This window comes from Arachis ipaensis, chromosome B01 (genome assembly GCF_000816755.2).
Source record: "Arachis ipaensis cultivar K30076 chromosome B01, Araip1.1, whole genome shotgun sequence".
NCBI lineage: Eukaryota > Viridiplantae > Streptophyta > Magnoliopsida > Fabales > Fabaceae > Arachis > Arachis ipaensis.
In genome coordinates, this window is record NC_029785.2 from 106691828 (window position 1) to 106715950 (window position 24123).

General features: G+C 38.8%; 1 long non-coding RNA gene across 2 annotated transcripts; it reads left to right on the forward strand.

Annotated features, from left to right (window-relative positions):
• LOC107632837 lies at nt 388–18862 on the forward strand. Of its 2 annotated transcripts, none has more exons than XR_002362489.1 (3): nt 388–1067; nt 1154–1335; nt 18842–18862. It is a non-coding gene; the product is annotated as an uncharacterized LOC107632837 (long non-coding RNA). The 2 variants fall into 2 exon arrangements; XR_001618712.2 differs by lacking the exon at nt 18842–18862 and adding an exon at nt 4234–4441.

Here is a 24123-nt window from a genome sequence, read left to right on the forward strand (position 1 = left end):
TGTAAATACTCTAAACTTAAGTCAATTAATATTTATGTACAATTTTTATTTTAATTAGTTATTTTATATAAACTGAAATTAAAATTATGATGGAAATATAATGATAGGTCATATAATTTGATTTAGGTAATTGATATTTCGAGTTTAACCGTATTTTATAAAATGTGATTAATATATTTACTTTATAATTTAATTTAAAAATAATTATTTGAGCTCAAAAATAGATCGATAGTGAAAATCTTATGCATTTCGAAAGTAATCTTTATAGTATTATATTTGATTTCTGAATTGTTATTCTATCTCGAATATTTTATAAAATTATTATGTTACTCCTATATATTTTACCTAACTCTAGAATTCCCAAATTAAGACTTAAACCTAACCTAATTTCACAAAACCTAAATGCCTATACGTTCAGAAAGGGAAAAAAGAGAGAAAGGGGAACAGAGAGGGAGCAAAAGGGAAACGAGAAATTGATGAAAGGGAGAAGAGGGATCAGGGAAGCCAGAGGAGAGGGTGACGACGGAAGGTGTCATTACCGTCGCTGGCATTGAAATCGGAGGGGAAGCACCACGAAGAACAGAGAGACGCGCATGATAGAGGGAGAAGGTAGTGTCGCTACCGTGCCTGGTGATCGTTGCGGAAGCTTCGATCGCTATTGTCCCTGCTAGGGTTACCACTGACGCCGAACAGAACAGGGGAGAGGAGCGCAAATTGGAAGAGGAAAGGGAGCTCTGTTGCGGGCTCGTTGCCAAGAAAAGAAGAGGCGATGCTGGTAGGGATCGCCGCCGGTGTCATCGCCGTCACTATGGTTCGTGGTCACCACTGCCGTTGGTGAAGGACTAGGTTGCGTCCTAGCTGCCGGAGCCGCCATCACCGTGACCTTGTTGCTTCGGGTCAACCATGTCTCTGCCTCTGATGTACCTTGTCGTGCCATATCCGTTGGAACTGCCGTGATCGGAGCTTGTTATTAGAGAAAGCAATTTGTTGCCACCATCTTTCAGTCTAGCCAGCATCATCATCCTCTTTGTTCCAGTTCCAATGCCAATTTTCTGTTTCTTAAGCCAGTAACGCTTTCTTCCTTACTCTTCTATCATTTTTGTTCATCCGTTATACTCTATCCTAATTATAGCAGCATATGGTTTTGTTCTAGTTGTCAATTTATCTCCTGAGCAATCACAATTGGTGTTGAGGTCGTTGATGTTGCTGCTGTTATGCTATAGCTAGTCACAAGAGTTTTACTGCTGCGGGATTACGTTGAAATTGTCGCTGCTGCTGTGAATTCAAAATAAGCGGGCTTATAGTGGTTAATTTGTGCGAGTTCAGCTAATCGAGGTAGGGGGTTTAACTTAAACGATTTTAATTTAAGAATGCCTACAAGGTTTATTGAATAACTGCAAATAGATTTAATAACTTTGAGTAATTGATTGATTATATGAATGTTGAGTTTTGGCTGAAATTATGATTGGAATGATTGAGATTTTTTATTGGAACTTTGGTTGAATTCGTTGATTATGTGAAATTGAATTATAAAGTGTTTGATGGGAGATTATTGTGATTTCTGTATTTTGATTGATTAAATTGAAATTGTTGCTGTTGAGTTGGTTTACTGTAATGGACTTAGTTAGTGATTAATTGAAGTTGTGTTTAAGGAATAATTGGAAGACTGAATTTTGAAATGCTGAACTAATTGCTGAAAATCTGACTTTTGAATTTAAAAGACAACTTTGGAAGTGAATCAGTTATTCAATAATGATCGAAATGATATGAGAGTAAAGGCTGAGTAAACTATGATAAAAGTTGTTATTGGAATTCAATTTTGAGAAGTTTGAATTAACAATAGAACTAGTTATGATTTTTCAAAGTTAAAATGTAAAACTTGATTTTCTGTATTACTTTCAAACGAAGCCGGGAAACTTTGAAAATCTATAACTAATTCTATGATGATCAGAATTGCATGGAACCAAGTCTGAATTAAGCTTGGGGATGTAGGGATCTGGACTGGTGAATTTGTGACTTTTTCATTAAGCTTATGATTTATGATAAATTTTTGAATTATAGATGTCAAATCTGGTTTTTCTGTAGAACGTTTAACACAGCAGCAACTTGTTTCTTCTATTGGAAATTTTCCAGTTTGAATTTTCAAATGGAACTAATTTTAAATAAAACTTTATTCCTATTATTTTAATTCCGTAAAATTTCAGAACAACTGGACTTGTAGTTTTAAAGATATAAATTTTTGAAAGATGATGCATTATGCAGAAAAAGCCAGATTCTGTTTTCTTAATTTAGTAACTTTGAGAGTTTATAACTTTTGATCCTGGATAGATATTGAGATGAAACCAATTGGAGGTAAAAATTAAGTATGTTTAGCATATGTGATTTAAATTTCATGGTTTTCCATGTTCTAATAAGTGAGTTATGGGACTTGGAAGAGGTTGTGTTCAATGATTTGTAAAACAGAATTCTGCAGAAAATTACCTAATTTCCAAGCTACGTAAATCCTTCATTAAAAATGGTATGACCCTGGAACCAACTGAGAAAGAAATTTGAATAAGTTATGTTTAACCACATTAATTTTGAAGGTAGTTGGATTTAATTTGGATTTTATATGAAATTTCGAATGTTGTACGCTGTTGCTGTCTTCTGATTTTAAAACACTGCAGAGCAGTCACGATTTTGCTTATATTCCCGAAGCTAGAGTCAGCAAAAAATTATGATTTTTAGTTTAATAGAAAGCTTAATCCGAGACGGTCGCATGGATATAAAGTTTGCGTGATTCCGAATTCATTTGATGTTTTAAAAACAAAATGGAACTCAGGCTGCCAAGTTGTGTTGGCAATTATTTTGGATATGAAATTTAAGAAATAGATTTTCTATACTATTATCAAATGTTTTTGAGAATATATATATTGTTGTGGCAACTGCTGAAAGAGGTAGATGAAATGTTGAGAAAGAAGGAACCCGTAAGGGTGGCTAAGTCCTATTTTTAAAGGAGATTATGTCCAAATTTTTATAAAAGTATAAGGACTTAATCAAAATCAATATTTAAGGCTTATTTAATGATAATAACTTCGATTCTTTTAAGAAAAGATTATTTGGTATACGAGATTGTTGGCAAGGGCGTGGGTCTTGTCCCGCTTGCGTACTTGCAATTATGAAAGAAAAAGGAAAGAGTAAAGTACTTATTGTATGATTATCTGTTGCTTGAGGCAACCCAAGAGATATTTATTTATTTGTTTGTTGCTTGAAGCAACCCAAGAGATGTTTGTTTGTTGCTTGCGGCAACCCAAGAGATATTATATATATATATTTGTTGCTTAATGCAACCCAAGAGATATTATTTATTTGTTTGTTGCTTAATGCAACCCAAGAGATGTTTGTTTATTTATCTGTTGCCCTGAGGCAACCCAAGAGTAATTTTCCGTTCCCAAGAGTATATATTTCCTGCGAGTAGAAAGCAGATGATGTCTCAATAGAGCTGCTAATAATTATATGCGCATTTATTTGAACGGAAAATCGTATCCGGAAAATCGTGAACTCGTGACCGGATAAATGTCGGGAATGCAGGTGCTAACCGACACATGAGCTCATGGCCTGTACTAGGACTAGACATTCATCATATGCATCTATGTGACATTGTTTGGGTGTGTATATTGTAATTGGTTTGCCTAAGTGAATAATTCTGTTTAATTGCTAATTGCTATACTTCATGTAATTGTTCTTGATTGTGTTTGAACCTCATTACCTGTGTTTGTAACTGATTGACTGGATTGTGGTGAATTAGGTGTTGATTGAGTTGTTTGGGCCTAAGGCCGTGATTGGTACGTTTGAGGTTTAGTTCTGTATAAAGTATCTGACTTGTTCAGCATAGACTTAATGAACCTATGCTTGGAGCAGGATGATCATTTATACCGCGTAGGTAACTTCTTTTATGTTATGGTCTAGTAAAGTATGAAAAATCAAACTAGTTCAGCATAGACTTAATGAACCTATGCTTCGAACATGTTGGTCATTCATACAGTTTAGGAAACTTTTTAAGATTTTTATAAAGAAAATATGAGTCTAGGATTTTGAAGAATTAACTAATTCTTTTAAAAAGGGTTAATTTTCTCTTAGATGTCTCTGAATGAAATTAACTATTTGCGCTTTATTCTTTACTTTCACGGCATTCTCGACCTCTACTGAGAACATGTGGTTTGGTTCTCACTCCCAAATTTTCCACCCTTTCAGTAACACAGTTTTGGAGACGCAATTTGAAGCTGTGAGCGATTAGTAGGCTTTCTTTATGGTTTTAATTGCTTTCATAGAGTACCCTCGCTGTTGTCCTTTGAGGTTTTATTTTGACAGAGGGGTAGGTGTTGTATTTGGGTTTATATGACTTCTTATGTATAAGAATTACTATTAATAATACTTATGTGATTGTTATTATTATTTGCAATGTTTATCCTTGATACATGTCTTTAATGAATAAAAACAAAATTTTCTGGCATTTTCTTAAAACTAAAACGCGATTTCAATACAAAGGCTCGATAATTAAGTAGTTAATACTAGAAAAGGTTACATAATGTTCTTTCTAGTAGAAATACCCTGACTTAAGCAAGGTATTTTGCTGGAAGGGATGTTACACACCGCACGGCTAATCATCTGTCGGTTCTCGATCATGTCGGAATAGGTTCTATTGATCCTTTTGTGTCTGTCACTACGCTCAACACTCGCGAGTTTGAAACTCATCACAGTCATCCCTTCCCAGATCCTACTCAGAATACCACAGACAAGGTTTAGATGTTCCGGATCTCAGGAATGGCCGCCAATAATTCTAGCTTACACCACGAAGACTCTGATATGAATCATGAGGCTAAGAGATATGCATTCAATCTAAGGTAGAACGGAGGTGGTTGTCAGGCATGCGTTCATAGGTGAGAATGATGATGAGTGTCACGGATCATCACATTCATCAGGTTGAAGTGCGAATAAATATCTTAGAATAGAAGCAAGCGTGATAGAATGGAAAACAGTAGTAATTGCATTAATTCATGAAGAACAGCAGAGCTCCTCACCCCTCAACAATGGGGTTTAGAGACTCATGCCGTAGAGAATACAATATGAAACGTGTAAAGTGTCATGAGGTACAAGATAAATCACTAAAAGTAGTTTTTATAGTAAACTGGTGACCTAGGGTTATAGAAAATGAGTAAGCTAGGGTGTTTAGTGTAAAAATCCACTTCCGGGGCCCACTTGGTGTGTGCTTGGGCTGAGCATTGAAGCTTTCATGTGTAGAGACTTTTCTTGGAGTTAAACGCCAGCTTTTGTGCCAGTTTGGGCGTTTAACTCCAGCTTTTCTGCCAGTTCTGGAGTTAAACGCCAGAATTCTTGAGCTGACTTGGAATGCCTGTTTGGGCCATCAAATCTCGGACAAAGTATGGACTATTATATATTGCTGGAAAGACCAGGATGTCTACTTTCCAACGCAATTGAGAGTGCGCCAATTGAGCTTTTGTAGCTCCAGAAAATCTACTTCGAGTGCAGAGAGGTCAGAATCCAACAGCATCTGCAGTCTTTTTTCAGCCTCTGAATCAGATTTTTGCTCAGGTCCCTCAATTTCAGCTAGAAAATACCTGAAATCACAGAAAAACACATAAACTCATAGTAAAGTCCAGAAAAGTGATTTTTATTTAAAAACTAATAAAAACATAATAAAAACTAACTAAAATATACTAAAAACATACTAAAAACAATGCCAAAAAGCGTATAAATTATCCGCTCATCAATAGCCACAAGCTCAAATATAATAAAATAATACCCAAATAAAGCTCCAATACCAACATAAAAATGCATGATGAAAGAATGAAAAAGAAGCTATAAATAACTAAGTGAATATAAAATTTAAGATAAATAAAAATAATTAAATGCAATAAATGAAGAATGAAAGAGTAGAGGAGAGGGAGAAAAGAAACCTTAGGAAGAAGATGAGAAAGGGAAGAAGAAAGAAGTACGAAGTATGAAGTAAGAAGAGGGAAAGAAGGAAGAAGAAAGAAGGAAGAATTAGGATTGAATGAGAGTTAGGATTTGGGAGGGGGGAATAATTGAAATTTGGGCGGCGCGCTGGATAAGTGATGCGGCGCATGCGACGCGCACGCGTACCCCACGCGTATGCGTGGGTTGCGCAAAAGTGGAGGCGACGCGCAAGCGTCAGTAATGCGTACGCGTGCCCTTGGTCATGCCAGTCGCGCGAAGCTAGCCACGCGCACGCACAACTCTCTGTTCGAAATGCACTGGGGCCAAAATTGCATATGACGTGTGCGCGTCAAGCATGCGCACGCGTGGATGGCCATAAAGTGAAACTGACGCGTACGCGTGGGTGATTTTGTGCCTCTAGCACAGTGCCAACGCCAGACCATCACAACTCTCTGTTCAAACACGTACTTACGCCGATTTCCATGTCCACGCGTGCGCATCCTAGACGTGCACGCGTGGGTTGCCAAAACTGCAAGTGACGTGCACGCGTGAGGTACGCGTACGCGTGGCGTACACGTGGGCTTGCTTGTGCACAAAGCACGCTTCCTGCTCAACTCCCGCGTAACTCTCTATTCAATCCCAATATTTTTCACATTCACGCATGATGCGTACGCGTCATAGACGCTTGCGCGTCGAATGCTTTTTTTATATGTATGAATGAAACATGGAAGTAATTATGCAGAACTGAACACTGATAAAAATAAAATAGAACTAAGAATAAAAATGGAAGATCTTACCATGGTGGGTTGTCTCCCACCTAGCACTTTTTTTAACGTCCTTAAGTTGGACGGTCCACAAGCTCGGTCTTCTGCTGTTGCTGGATCCGCCAAGAGGAAGATCTCCAGCTCCTTGTTCTTCATCTTCTCACCATGGTATAGCTTCAAGCGGTGGCCATTAACCTTGAAGAAGTTGGGGCTCGAAGGATGACTCAGGCAGAAGACTCCATATGGTTCTACCTTTTCTACTCTGTAGGGTCATTCCCACCTTGATCTCAACTTGCCTGGCATGAGTCTCAGCCTTGAGTTGTAGACTAGGACTAACTCCCCCGGTTTAAACTCCCTTCTCTTGATATTCTTGTCATGCATAGCTTTCACCCTCTTTTTGTATAGCCTGGAGTTCTCACATGCTTCGAGTTGAAGGTACTTCAATTCCTGTAGTTGCAGCTTCCTTTCAGCACTGGCTCTCTCCAATACCATGTTGCATTCCCTTACTGCCCAGAAAGCTTTGTGGTCCACCTCTACTGGGAGGTGACAAGCCTTTCCATAAACTAGGCGGAATGGACCCATTCCAATAGGCATCTTGTAAGTTGTCTGATAAGCCCAAAGCACATCTACAAGCCTGGTACTCCAGTCTCATCTATGAGGCTTGACAATCTTCTCCAATATGCGCTTTATCTCTCTGTTAGACACCTCGACTTGCCCATTGGTCTGGGGATGGTAAGCCGTCGCTACCTTGTGAACAATGCCATGTTTCTTCAGTAGACCTGTCAATCTCCTGTTACAAAAATGAGTGCCTTGATCACTCACGATTGCTCGTTGAGTGCGTGGCAGAAGTTAGACCAATTAAGAGATTATAATATAATAAAACAGCATTGCGAGTATAGCTCTTAACCAGCAAAAATTCGCACCAGCAAAAATCCACCGTATCAATTTAGAAAGGTTGTCACAAAAAGTTTAGAATAAAAATACTGGGAGTATAAGTCCCAGGTCGTCTCCCACGAGTTGCTAGAAAGGGTGCTAAGTTATTAATCAGGAGTTTTTTGAGAATTTTGAGAGTTGAATGACAGAAAATAAATAATTGTAAATTAAAAGAGAAATATATATCTAATTAAAAAGCCTTGACTGGGGGAATGATTAATTGGAAGTTCTATCTTTGTTGAAATTTCCTCAAGTGTAGTATAAAGAGGTTGTCATTTTCACTTAGTTAACCCTTACTAAATAAAGGAAAGTCAAGTGATTGAGCTAACTCTTATTCGCAAATCCTAGTCCTCTCCCTTAGGAAGGTCTAGCGTTAGTAAATACAGAATTAGCCAATAACTTCCAATTTAACTAACCACTTGAGCATTCCAACTCAAATGTCTCCTCCTAATCAACCCCCATGTCAAGTAGGGAATCTACTCTATTGACATGGATACCATCTTTGTTATTGGGAGTTTGGAATAGAAAAGAGACATAATAATTTAAATAAAATAGAGATTTAAATTAATTAAGAGTAAAAGTAATCCTTTGCATTAACAATCCATGAAAATAATCCAATTACCACTCTAAACAAGAATTAAGAATATGGAATAAATAAATAAAAGAGTAAGAAAACAAACTAGAATAGTATCTTCAATGGAGGTGATGACTCTTCAATATCCAAAAGCAAAAGCATAAAACTAATAAACTATGAATGTAAAGAAAAACTAGAGGAAGAGTAATTCTCTCTCTAGATTCAGATCTAAAAACCTAAAACTATCCTAATGAGAATATGTGAATGTGTCTCCTGAGTCTCTGCATGTTTTCTGGCTTTATTCTGTGTTTCTGGGCCAAAAACTGGGTCAAAACTTGGCCCAAAATCGCCTCCAGCATTTTCTGTTAATTCTGCAGATCGCGCAGGTCACGCGTACGCATCAGTAACGCATGCGCATCATTTGGCGAATTTCCTTGTCACGCGTACGCATCGTCCACGCGTGCTCGTCTTTTGTGCAGACTCCAATCCACGTATACACGTCAGGCACGCGCACGCATCGCTGTAAATTTCTCCATTCCGCGCGCTCGCGTGAGCCATGCGTGTGCGTCGGTGCTCGCTGGTCATCTCCTTAGTTTCTTATGTTCCTTCCATTTTGCAAGCTTCCTCTCCATTCTCTAAGCCATTCCTGCCCTATAAAGCCTGAAACACTTAACACACAGATCACGGTATCGAATGGTATAAAGGAGAATTAAAATATACTAATTAAAGATCTCTAGGAAGCAAGTTTTCAATCATAGGAAGGGATTATAAAATCATGCAAATCATATGAATAAGTGGGTAAAGGCTTGATGAAACCACTCAATTAAACATAAGATAAACCATAAAATAGTGGTTTATCAACCTCCCCACACTTAAACATTAGCATGTCCTCATGCTTAGCTCAAGGAGTTTAAAAGACTAAATAAGGGAAAGTAAGACTCATGCAACACAATGCAACCTATGAATGCACTATATGCTAAAATGATTTTGCCTACTTAGTTAAAAGTAAATAAGTTCTTCAAGACAAATATAAATCAAATATCACTAATTAAAATTTATACAGTAAAAACAAGTAAACTTGTAAGAAGACAGCTCATGAAAGTTGGAAATATAGAATCAAGCATTGAACCCTTACTGATGGTGTATATGCACTCTAGTCACTCTAGTGTATAGGGTAATCACTCTACTCTTCCCTAGTCATGCTTTCTAGATTTTGTTCTTCACCTAACCAATCAACAAGTATTTAATGTACTAATACAAACACCATGAGGTCTTTTTTAGGTTGTAATGGGGCCAAGGTAAAGGTGAGGGTATATATATGGCTAAGTGAGCTATAAATTGAATCCTTGATTAACCTAAGCTCTTACCTATACATATACTCTTTACTTTTAAAATCATACCTATACATACTCATGCATCAACTTTTCTCTTAACTTTGTATCACACATGCATTGATTTTTCGTTAAACTTAATATTGGGGTAATTTTGTCCCCTTATTCATTTATTTAATTACTTAATTACTTGAATATTTTTGGATTTTTTATTTTTTTAAAGTAAAAATAAACATAACTTTTATCAATGCACCTGGATTTTTAATTTTTCTAGTTTCACATGAGTAGGTACCCAAATTCCAAATAATTTATCAATTGAATGCCTTTCCTATCATCCCATGTTCCCACGGTTTCCCACACTTAATTGATACACAATCTCTATCTTAAGCTAACCAAAGATTCAATTTGGGATATTTGATTTGTTTTTCTGCTTAAGGCTAGTGACGTGGTTATAGAACAGAAGGGGATTAAAAGGCTCAAGGGGCTAACAAAGGTAAATGGAAGGGTAGGCTATTTGGGATAAGTGAGCTAATAAAATAATGGCCTCAATCATATGCATGCATATAACACATTAAACATTTGACATATAGGATGGAACAAAATATAGATTACAGTCATAGAGAAGCAAACACACAAGAATAAAAAAATTTTATGGTTAAATAGTGTAACCATGTAATTAAGCTCAAGTCTCACGGGTTGTGTGTTCTTTGCTATAATTCATGTTCCAAATACAATCTTCAAACAAGTTTATCACAAAAAAATTCTGATTTAAATTAGTGAAAATTTTTCAAAATAAAGTCTTAAAAAGAAACATATTATTTTTCAACCAAATAGAACATGCATGCAATTACCTATTACTATGCTATCTATCCTATCCTAATAAAAGAAAAATTACTAATTTATTGGTGTTAAGAAAGAGAAATTACCTCCGGAAGTCAGGTACTGACCGACCTCCCCACACTTAAAGCTTGGCACCGTCCTCGGTGCCATCAGTCAAGAACAAAGGGGGGCTGGAAGCAGCATCTCCACAGTCGGGACCGTCATGGCTCCCTGTGCTGGTAAATGAAGTGGAGTCCGAGGTGTCTAGGTCTTCTTCAGGTGGGTGGTTACCAACAAGTAGCTCCTTGAGGTATGTAAATCTGCGCTTGTTACTGCGCTCTCTTCACTTTCCTTGCCGGTCAAGCTGGTCAAATTTCTCAAGTATCTTATGGAGCAGTTGGTTTGTTGAAAGTGCTTGTGATGTGGTAGGAGAAGGGATATCTTTCGCTGGTTCTGTGCTCCGGTTGATAGTGGCTGCTGGAGGTCTGATATACTTCCTGTTAGGGACGTACTGATCATCCCGTGGAAGCATGGCCTTGGTGTCCCCAGCTCTGTAGGAGACTCCGGCTGCTGAGACTAGATCTGAAATCAAGGTGGGAAAAGGTAGGTTGCCCGCAGTCTGTACGTGTCCCATAGCATTCCGGATGTGTCTTGGTAAATTGAGAGGCTGGTCTGTAAGGATACACCAGAGTAAAACAGCCATATCTACAGTGAAGGAGAATTCGTGAGTGCTCGAAAAGACGTAATGGGACATGATCTATGCCCATACTCAAGCCTCCAAGGTGAGTGCTGAAGCCAATATGCTCTTAGATCGGGATCGATGGTATCCATAGATCCATTTGCTTCCAGGTTGTGCTATAACTCTGAGAACGGCGTCCCAGTCAAATTGGTATGTCTGGCACTTGAAAGAAGCTTTTTGGAATGTGTCCAATTCTTCTGGAGTAGGAGGAAGATCTAAAGCTCGCTGAATGGCCTCTTCAATTATGGGAACTTGCTTCTGACGGACATAGACAGACTGCATGGTTGGCATGTGATAATTGGAGTAGAATTCAACAACCCATGATAGATTAACCTGCTGTGGCTGTCTCCGTAGGAATTCCCATTATCTTCGTTCAATTCGGGGCTCAACAAATTTAACTATGTTAGTCGGGAGGATAAGAAGGTACTCATTATTATAGTTTCGGTCAGCCAGGATGGGGAACATCTGCTCACAGTAGCGGTTAGTGAACCGCGCAGTGTCCTTTGCTGGAAAAACTTTCTCTTTTTCATCGACCTTGATGATCCTCTTGATTCTCTTTGTTGAGGGTTTTACTGCTGTTGAAGATGGCTCCGCAGTTAGTGTTCTTTTTGTTCCTTTCCTTGCTGGTGGTTTGGGAGTAGCTTTCTCTTTACCTTTCTTGGTGGCCATCCTGAAAAGAGAAAAAGAAAGTAACTTTTAAATCTAAGGGTTGGAGCAAGGAAGAGGATGGTACAAGTGATAATCAATGCACGGTAAAGAAGGATGTCGTTAACACATGGTCGCGACTACATGTGAGAAGTTCATCAATGAAAATATAGCAAGTGCATGTTATGGCAACTAGATGCAAGATGTTTATTGGCATGCTAGCAAAGGCATGAGTAGCATAGATCAAGCATTAAATGCCCAATTTGATTATCAAGTGTTTCAAACAAACAACATGTTTGTATTGACAATTATATTCAATCAATAATATATAAAAAGGGGTTTTGTGAAAAGCAGGCATTAGAGTAGAAGAATAGAATAATTAAATATGCACAATGTCATACGGACTTTTTCACAAACACTTAGCATGCATGGTAAATATGTTATGGAAAGTATTGAAATTGAACATGCAAACAACCCAAAAATAATTATTGATAATTGTCAAACAATTTCTTAATAACTCACAAGCAAAAATATAGAAGAAAATAATTACCCAAATAAATTTCTAACACCAATTAAAAGGATGCAAAAAGAAAAAGAAAGAAAAAGAAAACATAGATAATGAAATTAAAAAAAAAAAGAAGAAGAAAATATAAATAAAAATAATAATGAAAAGGTAAAAAGGGGAAGAAGAAAATAAAAGAACCTTGAGAATGGATGTGAAAAAAAGGGGAGAAAAAGGTAAAAAGTAAGAAGGGATAAAGAAGAAAGAAGGGAGAAGAAATAAGAAGGGAAAAGAAAAAAATTAGGATTGGGGAAGAAAAGATAAGATATCTGGCGCTGACATAGTAAAACTGTGCGTCGCATCGGCATGTTTGTGCCTAAGGCACGCCTCCAGCCATGCTCCCGCGTGACTCTCTGCTTCTTTTCTTCCTTGTTTCGAATGCACATATGACGCGGACGCGTCAGCGACGCTTGCGCGTCACGTGCATTTTTTTTATGCAAAATGCAAATGCAAATGCAGACTGTATGCAGAGATTATGAGAAGAGTCACTTAAGAAAATAAAGCAAAATAAAATGAAACAAAACTAAGACTGAAACGGAACGATCATACCAAGGAGGGTTGTCTCCCATCTAGCACTTTACTTTTACGTCCTTAAGTTGGACGTTCTTCAAGCTCATTCTGCTTCTGTTGGTGGATTTTCCAAGAGGAAGACCTCTAGTTCTTTGTGATCCTTAATCTTCTCTCCATGATAAAGCTTTAGGCGATGTCCATTGACCTTGATAAATTTGGAGCTAGAAGGATGACGCAGGTGAAAAACTCCGTATGGCTCTACTTTTTCTACTCTGTAGGGACCTTCCCATCTTGATCTTAGTTTTCCTGGCATAAGCCTCAGTCTGGAGTTATAAAGAAGAACTAACTCCCCTGGTCTGAATTCCCTCCTTTTTATGTGCTTGTCATGGACAGTCTTCATTTTCTCTTTGTATCGCCTGGAGTTGTCATATGCTTCTAGGCGAAGGTTCTCCATTTCTGCTGGTTGCAGCTTCCTTTCAGCACCAGCTTCTTCAAAATTCATGTTGCACTCCCTCACAGCCCAGAAAGCCTTGTGTTCCACCTCTACTGGAAGGTGGCAAGCCTTTCCGTACACTAAGCGGAAGGGGCTCATCCCAATGGGTATCTTGTATGCTGTTCTATATGCCCAGAGTGCATCTTGTAGCCTGGCACTCCAGTCCTTTCTATGAGGCTTTACTATCTTCTCCAAAATGCGTTTAATCTCCCTGTTAGACACTTCTGCTTGTCCATTGGTTTGGAGATGATAAGCTGTTGCTACTTTATGAACAATCCCATGCTTCTTCAATAATCCTATCAATCTCCTGTTACAAAAGTGAGTGCCTTGATCACTCACGATTTCTCGTGGTGATCCAAAGCGACAGATAATATGGTTTCTAACAAAGGAAACAACAGTGTTAGCATCATCAGTACGGGTAGGAATTGCTTCCACCCATTTAGAAACATAATCTACAGCTAACAGTATATAAAGGTAACCATTAGAGTTTGGAAATCGACCCATGAAGTCAATGCCCCAAACATAAAAAATTTCACAGAAAAACATAATCTGTTGAGGCATCTCATCCCTCTTGGATATATTACCAAACCTTTGGCATGGGGAACAAGATTTACAAAATTCAGCAGCATCTTTAAAAAGAGTAGGCCACCAGAATCCACAGTCTAAGATCTTTCTAGCTGTTCTTTGAGGGCCAAAATGTCCTCTACTCTCAAAAGAGTGGCAGGCCTCTAAAATGGACTGAAATTCTGATTGGGGCACATACCTTCTAATTACCTGGTCAGCTCCACACCTCCATAAGTATGGGTCATCCCATATATAATATTTAGACTCGCTTTTCAGCTTGTCTCTCTGATACTTAGTAAAATTTGGAGGGAAAGTGTGGCTAACTAGATAATTAGCTACAGGTGCATACCAAGGAACTACTTCAGATACTGCATGCAAGCTATCAAATGGAAAAGCATCATTGATAGGGGCGGAGTCATCCTTAATGTGCTCAAGGCGACTTAAGTGGTCTGCCACTAAATTCTGGTTACCACTCCTATCCTTAATTTCTAAATCAAATTCTTGTAGCAACAGTATCCAACGTATTAGCCTTGGTTTAGACTCTTTTTTAGCTAATAAATACTTTAGAGCTGCATGGTCTGAGCACACTACCACCTTAGTACCAAGTAAATAGGCTCGGAATTTATCCAGAGCAAAAACAATAGCTAGAAGCTCTTTTTCAGTAGTAGTGTAATTAGACTGAGCAGCATCTAAGGTCTTAGATGCATAAGCAATTACGAAAGGATCCTTACCTTCGCGCTGAGTCAGTGTCGCTCCTACTGCATGGTTGGAGGCATCACACATAATCTCAAATGGCTGGCTCCAGTCTGGTCCTCTTATAATTGGAGCTTGAGTCAGGGCGATCTTCAGCTTATCAAATGCTTGCATGCAATCCTCACTGAACTCGAACTCAATATCTTTCTGCAGCAGTCTGGATAAAGGTAATGCTACCTTACTGAAGTCCTTAATGAATCTCCTGTAAAAACCTGCATGAATAGATGCTTGACGGTTTAAAATTCAGTATAAATTCTCGTTGCAAGTATAGTTTCTAAACCAAGCAATCATCCTTTCTTACAAACGTTTTGGTTGTCACAAGTAACAAACCCAATAAAATTTATAAACCGAAGTATTCAAACCTCAGGACGTCTTCTCAAGGAATTGCAGGGAGGTGTTCTTATTATTAGCTATGGAAAACAGTGTTTTGGGTTTTGAAAGGTTTGAACAAGAAAAATAGGTTGCAGGAATTAATAAATTAATATCTAATAAAACCCTTGGCAAGGTATGAAAATTCGGAAGTCCTATCCTAGTTATTCTTGTGAGAATTGAGTTTAATCCCACTTAGTTAACCTTTACGAAAGCAAGGGAAAGTCAAGTGAACTAATTAGTTAGATTCCCAAGTCCTAGCCAATTCTTAAGGAAAGACTAGAGTTAGTGGAATTCAATTCAATTAGAGAAATTAATTAACAATCATGATAAGTTTGATAACTCAAGAGCCTCCAGTTAATCAATTAAAGCCAAGAATATAAAAAGCTAAATAAGAATCATAAATCTAAAATACCTCAATTTATATCAAATAAAGAAAATCCTAACATGAATGGTTCATAAGCCAATTTGGCAACATAAGTAATTAAATAAAAGCATTAAAGTATCTGAAAGTAAAAGAGAAATATAAAGTAAAAGGAATATTGAACCTGAGATGAAGTTGAAATAATAAAGTTGAAATAATAAGGAATCCTAATTCCTTTAAGAGGAATCCTAATCCTAAAACCTAAGAGAGATGAGAGAACCTCTCTCTCTAAAAACTACATCTAAAAATATGAAAAGTGAATAATTCAATGCATGTTAATGAATGGATGCATTCCCCTACTTTATAACCTCTAATCTGTGTTTTCTGGACTTGGATCTGGGCCAAAAAGGGTTTCAGAAATCGCTGGGGGCATTTTCTGCAGTTTCTAGTGCGTGGCATCTGTCACGCGTCCGCGTGGGTCACGCGGTCGCGTCATCTGGGAGTTTTCCTTATCACGCGTTCGCTTTGGTCACGCGTATGCGTCATTTGCATTCTGCTCAAGGCACGCGTCTGCGTCAGTCACGCGTTCGCGTCGCTGCCTTTTCGCGCTGGGCACACGGTCGCGTCGTCCATGCATTCGCGTCGTTGCCCTTTTCTTCAAAACTCCATTTTTGTACTTTCCTTCCATTTTTGTATGTTTCTTTTCCATCCTTTAAGTCATTCCTGCCCTATAAAGCCTGAAAGCACTCAACACACAAATCACGGCATCGAATGGTAATAAAGGATGATTAATTTTTAATATTTCTAAAGCATAGGAAACATGTTTTTCACATATATCACTCAATAAGGAAGGAAAAGTAAAACCATGCAAATTACATGAATAAGTGGGTGAAGGATTGAATAAATCACTTAATTTGAGCACAAAATACATCATAAAATATGGGTTTATCAACCTCCCCACACTTAAACAATAGCATGTCCTCATGCTAAATCCAAGAAAAAGGGTAAAGTTAGAATGGGGGAATCTCATGCAATGCATTCTATTCTAAATGTAACTACCTAAATGAGCAATACAATTCTAGTTATTATTCACTTGTATATAAAACTTACATGTAGTTAAATTAATTCATATCCTCAAGGAATCATATATGCATAGGCAAACCCTAGATAATGTTAAAACACTTTTACAATTGAGATGGGTAAAAATATTTCACAAACTTGCAAGACAATTAACAATTAAGCAGAGATATATGGTGATGAGCTATTGAACCCTTACTGGATTTTGTGTTTACTCTCTAGTCACTCAGTGTTTATTGGGTTATTCACTCTGTTCTTTTTCTATCCTTGCTTTCTAAAACTTTGTTCTTCATCTAACCAATCAATAGATATGGAATACAGACATACACAAAATCATGAGGTCTTTTTCAAGGTTGTAATGGGGCCAAGGTAAAGGTAAGGGTATATGTATAAGGCTAAGTGAGCAGATAAATGAATCCTTGATTAGTCTAAGATCTTACCTAACATACATACTTTATATAATTTTAAAGTTTCTTTACCTATTTACTCAAATTTTTCCCACTTTGTATTGCAAACTCATGTATTAATTTTAATTTTGTCCCCTGTGCATTGATTCTTTTTATTTTGCAATTGGGAAATTTTTTTTATCATCAATGCACATGGTAATTCAATTATTTTGATTTCACATGAGCATGCTTCCCAAATTTTGTTTTTGAAAACAACTTATTCTTTTTAAATTCCTACTTTGTTTCTATCATCCCATGTTCCCATAAAATTCCTCACACTTAAATAATATACAATTTCTATCTTAAGCTAACCAAGGATTCAACTTGGAATTTTTATTTTATTTTTCTGCTTAAGGCTAGTAATGTGATTTATAGAACAAGAGGGGATTTAAAAGCTCAAGGGGGCTAACAAGGGTGATGTAAAAGGTAGGCTAATTTGGGATAAGTGAGGGAAAATTCAAATTATGGCCTCAATCATCTCTTGGTATGTATCTATATTCTATATTGGACATATAGATTAAAACAAAGTAAAGAATATCATATTGAAAAAAAGAAGGGCAAAACACACAGGAATGAAATTTATGGTTTGAATGTAACCATACAATTAAGCTCAAAACTCACAGGCTGTGTGTTCTCTAGCTCAAAAATCATATATCAGTTATACATGTCATGCAAGTAGAAATCAAGAGTTCCCATTATTCTCAATGTGAATATTAGGGTGGCTTTTAAAATCTTAGTGTTCATCCTTGATGAAATATTGTTAACTAACTAACATGTAATGCTATATATACAAGGTGTGTGGATTGTTTTTAAATTACTAAAGCTTCTAGTTTACTTCCTTTTATTTTCAATTAAACCAAACTATTATATGCTAAAGGGGTAAACTATACTAATTAATCCACATATTCTATAGCTAATAAGTTTAGAATTGCAAACTAAACTAAATGTCTAAGATATAAACTAAAGTGCAAAATGTGGAAATAAAGTAAAAATATAGCAAAAGAACAATGTGCAAGTACAGAAGAAAATAAAAATACAGAAAAATAAATGAAATAAGATAAAAAAAAAAAGAGTCTGTAGTGGTTCACCAAAAAGATAGGCCAGGGATGACGACCTCCCCACACTTAAAATATAGCATCGTCCTCGATGCTCACTCAAGCTGGGTGTGAAGGAGTGTCATCACCGGAAGGATGGGCTACTGGAGTCTCTGTGGTGGCCTGAGGGTCTGCAGACTGGATAAGTGTAGGAGGATCTGTCTGCTGCAGTGGAGGCGCTGACTGTAGAGGGATCTCTGGGTCTGTGGCCTGAATCTGGTGTGGCTCCTCATGCTGTGGCGCAGCCTGCTCTGGTCCTGCCTGCTCAACCTCTCTCTGTGCATGTGTCTTCTCCTCATGCTCGTCTGCCTCCTCCTCAGATGGCTCTGATGGTGTGTCAGGCTCGGAGGGGATGTCGCCGCCGGATCGGATCATCAACTTCAGGTGCTCATAGCGTCGCTTGTTGCGACGCTCAGATCTCTCATATCGCTGCCAGTTGCGGCGCTCCATCTGGTCCAGTTGCTAAAATAAGCGGTGCACGAGGTGGTAAACGGGCTCTGAGGCAGGTGGAGGTGCAGTGGTGGTAGCTGGTGCAGCAGTGGATGAAGAAGGGGCAGCTGAAGGTGTGGCAGTCTCATCAGAAGCGGTGAGGAATGGGGTTTTGTGGCCTAAAGCCAGAAACTTCCTGCTATGAGGGATAATCTTCTTGCAGTCTGCAGCAGGTGGCTTCTCATCAGCAAGCTCCCAAGGCACGTGATGAGCGGATAATTTATACGCTTTTTGGCATTGTTTTTAGTATATTTTTAGTATATTTTAATTAGTTTTTATTATATTTTTATTAGTTTTTAAATAAAAATCACTCTTCTGGACTTTACTATGAGTTTGTGTATTTTTCTGTGATTTCAGGTATTTTCTGGCTGAAATTGAGGGACCTGAGCAAAAATCTGATTCAGAGGCTGAAAAAGGACTGCAGATGCTGTTGGATTCTGATCTCTCTGCACTCAAAGTGTATTTTCTGGAGCTACAAAAATCCAATTGGCGCGCTCTCAATTGCGTTGGAAAGTAGACATTCTGGGCTTTCCAGCAATATATAATAGTCTATACTTTGCCCGAGATTTGATGGCCCAAATAGGCGTTCCAAATCAGCTCAAGAATTCTGGCGTTTAACTCCAAAACTGGCACAAAAGCTAGAGTTAAACGCCCAAACCGGCACAAAAACTGGCGTTTAACTCCAAGAAAAGTCTCTACACATGGAAGCTTCAATGCTCAGCCCAAGCACACACCAAGTGGGCCCGGAAGAAGATTTCTGCATTAATTACTGATTTCTGTAAACCCTAGGCTACTAGTTCTCTATAAATAGGACCTTTTGCTATTGTATTTTCATCTGGAAATTAATCTTTGGATGTCTAGTCCCTAGACCTTGGAGGCTGGCCATTCGGCCATGCTTACACCATTATCACTTTTGTATTTTCAACGGTGGAGTTTCTACACACCATAGATTAAGGTGTGGAGCTCTGCTGTTCTTTATGAATTAATACAAAGTACTATTGTTTTTCTATTCAACTCAAGTCTATTTCTTCTCCAAGATATTCATTCGTTCTTCAACTTGATGAATGTGATGATCCGTAACACTCATCATCATTCTCACCTATGAACATGTGCCTGACAACTACCTCTGTTCTACTAGCAATGGCTTGAATGCGTATTTCTTGGGTTTCTAATCTAAGATTGGAACCTTCGTGGTATATAGGCTAGAATTATTGGCGGCCATTCCTGAGATCCGGAACGTCTAAACCTTGTCTGTGGTATTCTGAGTAGGATCTGGGAAGGGATGACTGTGATGAGCTTCAAACTCGCGATTGTGGGGCGTGTGACAGACGCAAAAGGATCAATGGATCCTATTCTGACATGATCGAGAACCGACAGATGATTAGTCGTGCGGTGAAAGCGCATTTGGAACGTTTTCACTGAGAGGACGGGAAGTAGCCATTGACAACGGTGATGCCCAACATAAAGCTTGCCATGGAAAGGAGTATGAATGATTGGAAGAAGGCAATAGGAAAGCAGAGGCTTAGGAGGAACAAAGCATCTTCATACGCTTATCTGAAATTCCAACCAAAGAATTACATAAGTATCTCTATCTTTATTTCATGTTTTATTTATCTTTTAATTATCAATTCTCCATCACCATCTGAATTAGCCTGACTGAGATTTACAAGGTGACCATAGCTTGCTTCAAGCCGACAGTCTCCGTGGGATCGACCCTTACTCACGTAAGGTATTACTTGGACGACCCAGTGCACTTGCTGGTTAGTTGTGCGGAATTATGACAAAGTGTGATTCACGTTTGAGAGCTCCAAGTCTTTGGCGCCATTGTTGATGATCATAATTTCGTGCACTAGCACGTCAGCTTGACGGCCTAGCTGGGTGACCAGATAAGGGAAAGGGAGAGTGCCTCTGACATGGACTCTGGCCATGTAATACCGGATGAATCGTGGAAGATACAGGTCCTTACCCTCCATCACACACCAGATGAGGGTGATCATAGTAGCGGGCAGCTCTGTCTCATGAGTGCTCGGCATCACATAGTTGCTCAAAATCTGGTGCCAGAGCTGAGCCTCATCACTCAGATAAATCAGCTTGATTCCCTTAGGCATCACTGTGTTCTTTCCCATGACCTATGGGACAGTAGGATCAAGGGCTATCCTCTACTTGATAGCATCCCAGTCAAATCTCATAAAGCGCATATCCTCTTAAGCCTTTTGGTAACCGTCAGGCTGATCTGACTTAGGCTGAAGGTGGAGGATGTCCTCAATAGCTTCCTCAGTGACCAAAATCTGTTTCCCTCTGAGGTGCACTGCATCCAGGGAAGTCTTGAAATAGTTGCAGTAAAACTCTCTGACCCAGGAAGTATTGACCTCTGTCAAGTTTCTCTCCAAGAAGAACCAGCCTCTCTGTTTTATCTGTTCGGAGGTGTACTATTGTAGTTCTTCTGGAATTTTCAGAGTTCTCTTTAGGTACAGGTTCCTGGAGGTGGCAAACACTGGATACTTCAGCTCACAGTATCTGTTTACAAATTTAACTGGATCATTGGCAGTGAGGAGCTGGTCAGCCTTCTCCTGCGGGGTAAAGTGCTTTTTCCCCCAGGAGTCATCATGCATAATGTCCAGGATAGACATAGAGGATTCGTCTATTTTCCATTTGCCAGTGGTTGCTTTGCCTTTTCCTTTGCGCTGAGGTTCAGACATCCTGAAAAGCAGAAAGTCCAGGGTATAATTGAAGAACAAAGCAAAAAAATAAGTAGGTAAATAGAATAATAACAATATAAGCACATAGTGGCAAAAGAGCAGTATAAGTATAAAATGAGTTAAGTATATGTGCATTATGGATTGTATTTGAGTTAGAAATCTGAGATGAAAAATCACAATCCAAAATGTAATATAAGTAGAATTCATGTTAATTAGGAAAAATAATAATCATGCCTTGAGTTAGAAAGTTAAAGGAAATAGTTAAAAACCAAAAAGAGAAGTTTGACAGTTAGATCGGTTAGGATTGAAAAAGAGGTTAGAAAGTGGAAATCGGTGAGTTAGGAGAAAGAAAATTAAAGTGAGTGGCATTGATAAATGTTTCCTAGGTAACAATAAATTCACAAATTTAAAGAATAATCAACTCATATTCAAGCAAAAATCTCAGTGTATTGATGATAATTCAGAAGGATAGAAAAGTTGCAGAACTAACATGAACTCATCAATAGTGCAAGTGATTAACTAGGGGATCAAAAGGAATAAGAATGCTAGCCCGGGCAGGCATGAATTGGTTTGGTTGTAGCCAAGTAAGGCAAAATAGTAAATTACCAAACTCAATACATGAAAATAATTTACAGAAAATTGGGCAGCATTCCGGCTAAAAATGGATGATCCCGGAAATAAACAGCATGAAAAAAGTAGTTCATATAAATTAAAACAAACCTGCAAATAGATACAGATAATATGAACATGAAAAAGCAATGTAACAGCAGCAAGAAACATGGAAGAACAATGTATGAACAATATGAGTATCACAGCAAAATCAGAATTGCAAAATAGATAAAACAGGTAGCAAGAATGGCGCAATTATCAGGCCTAAATCCACTAACCACATCCTAGCTATCTAACCACCTAGAATCCACTACAAACATGCATCTCTAACTAGCCTAATTCGAACATAATCTGAAAAATAAATAACTACAAGTGATAGAGAAATTGGCGTTCGGCAGAACCTGGTATGTGTAAGAGCAGAGGTGAGGGCAGAGAGATGGTGGTGCTGATGCGGCGGCGCTGGAGAAGGGGCACGGCAGCGCGGTGGTGATTGGGGTTAGTGATTTTGAATCCACGCGAACGCGTGGAGCACGCGATCGCGTGGCTAGGGTGAAATGGGATTGACGCGGTCGCGGGATTGACGTGATCGCGTGGGTTTGGGTAAAAGATAGATGACGCGGATGCGTGAGGCACGTGACCACGTCGCTGAAATTTGTGCTAGACGCACACTTCCAGCGTCGTTTCAGCGCAACTCTCTGTCTCCATTTAGGGGGGCATAATATCCACGCGACGCGGACGCGTCGCTCACGCTTTCGCGTGGGATGAGTATTTTGCAAGTGACGCGTTAGCGTCAGGGACGCGAACGCGTAGGCCTGTTTGTGCTAAACGCACACCAGCCGCACGATTCTAGCCCAGATTTCTGAGCGTTGGATCTTTACGCCGATTTCCAGGTCACGCGTTCGCGTGAGTGACGCGGACGTGTGGGAGGTATTGTTTTCGCAACTGACGCGAACGCGTTAGTGACGCGGTCGCGTGGAACAATTTGTGCCAAAGGCACGCCTCCAGCCACGCTTTCGCGTGACTTTCTGTTCACTTTCCTTTTCTTCCTAATGCACTTGTGACGCAGACGCGTCAGCGACGCTTACGCGTCGCGTGCATTTTTTTTTTTTTTTGTAATTATGCAGTATGCAATGCTTATGCAAATGTTATGAATAATATTCAGTTTCAATGAAAATAATATAATATAAAAACAAACAAAATGAAATAAAATTGAAACAGGAACGATCATACCATAGTGGGTTGTCTCCCACCTAGCACTTTTAGTTAAAGTCCTTAAGTTGGACATTTGATGAACTTCCTGTTATGGCGGCTTATGCTTAAATTCATCTAGAAATCTCCACCAATGTTTGGAACGCCAACAGCCTCCAGGGTCCCAAACTAGGCATGTAAAGCTTCTGAGCAGCTTCAAACAGATTCTCAGGCTCCCGGGGTGACGAATGTCAAAATATTTTCCAGGATCCCAAACTTTGTTTTTAAATCCGCCTTCGTCTTGATCTATATTCTTCCATCCAGGCGGTTTAGAAGTTGTATTCTCACCAAGATGACCAAATGTCTTCCGAGACCCATTCAATTGAACTTGGTGCCAATCCGTGCACTTCGAATTGAAGCGTGGAACCTTATTGAATCTTGCACACCAGCTCTGAGCACGAGCCATTTCCCTCTTACTCTTAAAGCCACAGAGAGCTCTAAGCTGGCCATCCGTTTCAAGTAAACCATATTCAAGTGGAAAAGTAAAGATAAAGGTTAAGGATTGTACCCACTTGAAGCTTGTATTAGGTGGTAATGGCCTTGGGATAGGTGTTTCCAGTGGTTCTGTAAGCTCTACTCCCTTGTATTCTTTTGTGAATTTCTCCATTATTTTGCAAAATTTTTCAACAGCAACTGTGTCCTGATCAAAGTCTTCTATGTCTTCCTCGTCACTCAAGTCATAAGATGGAGGTTGAGAGGAATCTACCTTGACATCATCTTCGTATTCACTTGGATGAGGTTCTTCAGGCTCAAGGAGTTCAGTTGCAAATGTAAGTTCATGACTAGGAGAGCTTGATTCATGATCATCACTGCCTATGGAATCAATTTCTTGATCTGTTCTGTCCAATCTCTCACAGGATATATGCTTCGGAGGTTGTGCGCTATCCTTCCTAGCATCAAATTCGAACTTCTCAGCGGAATCCTTTACAGTTCTCGATTCCCATGGAGGTTCAGCATCTCTTAAATCTTCAACCACTTCTTCCTCTACAACTGTCATGGCTTCCTCCACTTGTTCCAATACAAAGCCATGCTCCTCATTGTCCACTGAAGTCTCTAGTGTCTCCTTCATGCTACGCTCTTCTT